General features: G+C 47.7%; 1 protein-coding gene across 1 annotated transcript in view; it reads left to right on the plus strand.

Annotated features, from left to right (window-relative positions):
* The window catches only part of LGMN (legumain), a 29,721-nt gene that overhangs the window by 340 nt on the left and 23,583 nt on the right, over nucleotides 1-5,798 (plus strand). The gene's annotated exons all lie outside the window — the stretch shown is intronic.

A 5,798-nucleotide genomic window follows, 5' to 3' on the forward strand; every position in this document is an offset into this window, starting at 1 on the left:
GGGAGATCTGTCGGTCTGTGGGGGGAGATCAGATGACGAGCAGATCTGTCAGTTGGTGGGGAGGGGGGTGGTTGGGGATCAGATTGGTTGGGTAGTTTATGGGGACATCATGGGATCGGTCAGCCTGTGTATAATAGAAATGTCGTCTGTGATGGGCGTCTTCTGCGTCTTGTGATTGGTCGTCTTATCTGAGCCGTCTGTACATCGGAAACAATCCGACACACAGAATTACATTGACAGAATATCGTCTTTGTGTAGAATACGTGTTTGTAAACATTGCTGTCTGTGCGTATAAATAATACCTGCTGGAATTCGATAGCTGGCCTCTGATTGGTCGATGTCGGGTTTATATCGCGCTCCTCTATACACAAGACCCCTCCCTCTTCCACAGGTTCATACTTTTGATCACATGACTTTGTCGCCCTTTGTACGAGATATGAATCCGGGGAAACGTGTTTCTCTCTCTCTCTCACTTCCTGCAGCTGTTCTCGATATTCGTGTCACGCTCCTGGGGGGTGGGGGGGGGGATTCATCGGTCCCAGGCTTATTTCCTCCCCTTCAATGGGTGAAACAAAAACCCAAAACGCATGCCGAAAAACAAAAAATTGCATGAAAATGCTGACGCATGGAGTGTGAACGGAGACTTAAAATGCTGGTCAGCTATTAAACATAAAACTTTATTCCCCCCCCCCCCCCACACACGCCACAGTGAATTGTTACTTTCAATGCTTGAAGTGTTGTGAGCTGAAGTTAGTCCTGAATGTCAAAATAAAGCGAAACCCAAACTGTCTGCAGAGTTTCTACCAGATGTTACAAAGGTATAGAGACCGCTATGAGCCACATCATTTGTTATAGCAGACATAAAGGGGTCCTGATGAGGTAGTAGGGGGGGATTTGACAAACATTGCGAGGATAACTAACAGATGTACCTTGAATAGATCATTAGGTATTAGTTGAAGATTCCTTCTATCTGATGTAATTCTTCTTTTTCCCTTTTGTCAAGATAATTCCAGTAATTCATATAGTCGCCGAAGATCCTTTTTATTATTATTTTTCAACTAATGCAACCTGGACAACCGATTAAATGATAGGTTCATACTGGTACAATTATCACAAGACAAAATGGATTATCTTCAGGCATACCTTGTGCTATGTTAAATCTTATACTATGATTGAGGGCCTGAAACATTCTTGTGGTAAGAGATGTACTTTTAACCCTTACTGTGGGCCGTATATGGTAAACTATTCTAAATGATACAATTTGCCCAAGATAGCAATACTTTAAAAGGACACATTATATAAAACACTTTTATATGGTTCACACTTGATGCATTATAGGCAAGCAGCAAACCCTAGTGTAAATGATTGTTCACTAGTTGTGCAGTGTTGAGGTTAATATACACATAATATATATTGTATAGTATTATTGTATCTTAAAGTTGAATATAATCATACGCTAGGGCTAATCCCCTTGTCTTGTACATGTACTTACATGTGTTTATGACCTACAGCACCAAAACAACCAGAGCAGAAGGGATTGAGCGAAGAGTTCCAACTATACTCAAGATTATCTGTTGTATTCCATACACTACATTTTTGATCTATGAATCTCTTGGAAGCATATGCTTCTGACAGTTGCTATTTTCAATAGATATGCACAAATCTAACATTTTAACATGTAAGTTGTCAACTATTTTTTTTAATGCCGTGCTCCTGGAGTGCCAAAATTAGTTGAGCTTTGTACCAGTCTACAAAATAGTCACTGTATCCACCAGTTAATTCACTACCACAACTCTTGTTAAGGGGGGCACGGGGTAACCTCTAAAACACATTGGCTTTAGGTGATATTTACATTGAAATGAGTGTGGTGCTTCAATTCCAGATTAATTTACTTAAGTAGTGCAGCGGCTGCATCATTTGTCTAGGACAGGGGTCAGCAACCTTGGCCCTCCAGCTGTTGTGGAACTACTAGTCCCATAAGGCATTGCAAGACTCTTGACAGCCACACACATGACTCCCAGAGGCATGATTACATTTGTAGTTTCACCCCAGCAGGAGGAGCCAAGCTTGCCTACCCCTGGTGTAGGAATGCTTTCCTTGCTCCCGCGCCATCATGTACGACGCAGGACCAGCGTCCTTGTATCGCACGCACAGCGAAGAACCATTAAGCCAGCCACACCCTGGTAGGTTTCTGTACGAACGTTCATACGGTCAGAACATTCGATCGTCGGAGAACTCACAAATGTCATTCGAAATGTTTTTTATTTGATTTTTAACTTTGATTGATTTTGGAACGAATGGAGTTTCCCAAACAAACAAAAAAAAACACATTTATTGTAACTGGTTTGGTGAGTGCGAGCAGGAAGTATTCTTCAGGGTAAAGCACACCTGACCGTATCATAAGTTACATTGTAGCCAAAAATAACCGAGTCGTGGCAAAAGTCGCGCCAGTTTCCTGTTTGTGCGTATTGGGTGTATTTTCCCAGAAAAGTCTCTCTCTCTCTCTGGCGCTCTCTCTCTGGCGCTCTCTCTCTGGCGCTCTCTCTCTGGCGCTCTCTCTCTGGCGCTCTCTCTCTGGCGCTCTCTCTCTCTGGCGCGCTCTCTCTCTCTCTGGCGCTCTCTCTCTCTGGCGCTCTCTCTCTCTCTCTGTCTGGCTCTCTCTGTCTGGCTCTCGCTCTCTCTGTCTGGCTCTCGCTCTCTCTGTCTGGCTCTCGCTCTCTCTGTCTGGCTCTCGCTCTCTCTGTCTGGCTCTCGCTCTCTCTGTCTGGCTCTCGCTCTCTCTCTCTGTCTACTATTTTTTTTAATGCCGTGCTCCTGGAGTGCCAAAATTAGTTGAGCTTTGTACCAGTCTACAAAATAGTCACTGTATCCACCAGTTAATTCACTACCACAACTCTTGTTAAGGGGGGCACGGGGTAACCTCTAAAACACATTGGCTTTAGGTGATATTTACATTGAAATGAGTGTGGTGCTTCAATTCCAGATTAATTTACTTAAGTAGTGCAGCGGCTGCATCATTTGTCTAGGACAGGGGTCAGCAACCTTGGCCCTCCAGCTGTTGTGGAACTACTAGTCCCATAAGGCATTGCAAGACTCTTGACAGCCACACACATGACTCCCAGAGGCATGATTACATTTGTAGTTTCACCCCAGCAGGAGGAGCCAAGCTTGCCTACCCCTGGTGTAGGAATGCTTTCCTTGCTCCCGCGCCATCATGTACGACGCAGGACCAGCGTCCTTGTATCGCACGCACAGCGAAGAACCATTAAGCCAGCCACACCCTGGTAGGTTTCTGTACGAACGTTCATACGGTCAGAACATTCGATCGTCGGAGAACTCACAAATGTCATTCGAAATGTTTTTTATTTGATTTTTAACTTTGATTGATTTTGGAACGAATGGAGTTTCCCAAACAAACAAAAAAAAACACATTTATTGTAACTGGTTTGGTGAGTGCGAGCAGGAAGTATTCTTCAGGGTAAAGCACACCTGACCGTATCATAAGTTACATTGTAGCCAAAAATAACCGAGTCGTGGCAAAAGTCGCGCCAGTTTCCTGTTTGTGCGTATTGGGTGTATTTTCCCAGAAAAGTCTCTCTCTCTCTCTGGCGCTCTCTCTCTGGCGCTCTCTCTCTCTGGCGCGCTCTCTCTCTCTCTGGCGCTCTCTCTCTCTGGCGCTCTCTCTCTCTCTCTGTCTGGCTCTCTCTGTCTGGCTCTCGCTCTCTCTGTCTGGCTCTCGCTCTCTCTGTCTGGCTCTCGCTCTCTCTGTCTGGCTCTCGCTCTCTCTGTCTGGCTCTCGCTCTCTCTGTCTGGCTCTCGCTCTCTCTCTCTGTCTGGCTCGCGCTCTCTCTCTCTGTCTGGCTCGCGCTCTCTCTCTCTGTCTGGCTCGCGCTCTCTCTCTCTGTCTGGCTCGCGCTCTCTCTCTCTGTCTGGCTCGCGCTCTCTCTCTCTGTCTGGCTCGCGCTCTCTCTCTCTATCTCGCTCTCTGTGTCTCGCGCTCTCGCTTTCTGTTTCTCGCGCTCTCGCTCTCTGTGTCTCGCGCTCTCGCTCTCTGTGTCTCTCTCTCGTGCATTATTTGTCAGCAGCCAGCCTGTAATAACCCGGACACCATCGGGGAATCGTCTTTCAGCTGCGGCCAGCGCCACCTGTCCTTATAGGATCATTAGAAGAGCCAGAGAGCCCTTGCCAGAGTGCAGTGTGGTCTGCCGGTCCCGGTCCGGCAGAGTGCATCCCAGACCTGCAGATCACATCCCAATCTGCTCATTCCCATAATACAAGTATATCCCTTATTAAGGCTCGCTCAGAAATTCTCCCTTTTTCTTGATAGGAACATCATCTGATCCATTTATTTATACGCACAGATAGCGATGTTTACAAACACGTATTCTACGCAAAGACGATATTATGTCAATGTAATTCTGTGTGTCGGATTGTTTCCTCTGTACCGACGGCTCAGATAAGACGACCAATCAACAAAACGCAGAAAACGCCCATCACAGACGACATTTCTATTATACACAGGCTGACCGATCCCATGATGTCCCCATAAACTACCCAACCAATCTGATCCCCAACCACCCCCCTCCCCACCAACTGACAGATCTGATCATTGGCAGACGGTTTTGTGCATTGCGTAGTATACAAATGCAACATGCCGCCAGTTTTCCTCAACCTGCAGCGACTCAGCGTGGTGTGAATGGGGGCAGACGGGGGAACCCGGGAAAGAAACATAGAAGCAGATTAAACTTCAGCTTTAAGAGGAGACCGAGAAAATCCCTTAAAGGAGAACTATGGGGTCAGGGCTTTTCCCCATAGTTCTCCTTAGGGTAACGGGAGGACACAAACCAGCGTCCTCCCGTCACCCAAAGCTATGGCTCGCGGGATACTGAGACGCCGCAGCCGGAACGGATCCCGACAATTCTGTCTGGATCCGCCCAGCTGCGTGAGTGACAGCTGGCTCTGCCTATCTAGAGGCAGAGCAAGCTGTACCCGCCCCCTCCCCCGTCCGTTCCGCCAGTCAGCGTTGGAGGATCGGGGAGGGGGGAAGCCCCGCAGGGAGCCGTGAGTGACGGTCACGGCTTTCTGCACGGATAGATCGAGAAGTGAGCGAGCGCGGATATGTGTTCACTCAATTCCCTATCTACTGAGCCGACCTGTGACAGTCTCATTGTCACAGGTCGGCTCAGATTATGAGGCTGAGTGAAAATCACTCCCCTCATAGTTCTCCTTTTAACTAACACTTAACTGATCAGCAACATGTGCTGAAGGTTGTCTGTTCCCTTTAAGAGATATTTTCGGGTCCCCTCTGCATGCATGTGGTTAGACCTCAACTTCTGCTGTGACTCTGGATAGTCCTGTTGTTGCCGGTTTCCCCTTTTTAGAAAGTACGAGAAAACGGCACCAACAGGCTCGTAGGCAGCAATAAAAACCAGACAAAGGACCTAAAAGCTTTTGCTGGGGTTCCACTTCAGCCATAATTTGCATGATGGAATTGTTGGAATACACTAGATGACCGAGAGAATGTAGAAACCCCTCATCACCCTCTCCCCCCCCCCCCCCCCCCAGCGACTCCGGAGACAACCTCCAGCCCCCCTGCCTCCTCCCTCCCGGCACCGAGAAGGTTAAGGAGAGCGGGACATGATCCGACAGACCGCCAGGGAGGTATGATGCTCCAGTGATCATGCCCAACATAGCCTGATCACCAAACGCCATATCAATCCGGGCCGAGGAGCCATGAGTATGAGAGATGTGCGAGTATGCCTTGATCCCAGGGTGTTTCCACCGCCACACCTCCTCTA

Source organism: Nanorana parkeri, unplaced genomic scaffold, assembly GCF_000935625.1.
Source record: "Nanorana parkeri isolate BGI_ZX_2015 unplaced genomic scaffold, ASM93562v1 scaffold344, whole genome shotgun sequence".
Lineage (NCBI taxonomy): Eukaryota > Metazoa > Chordata > Amphibia > Anura > Dicroglossidae > Nanorana > Nanorana parkeri.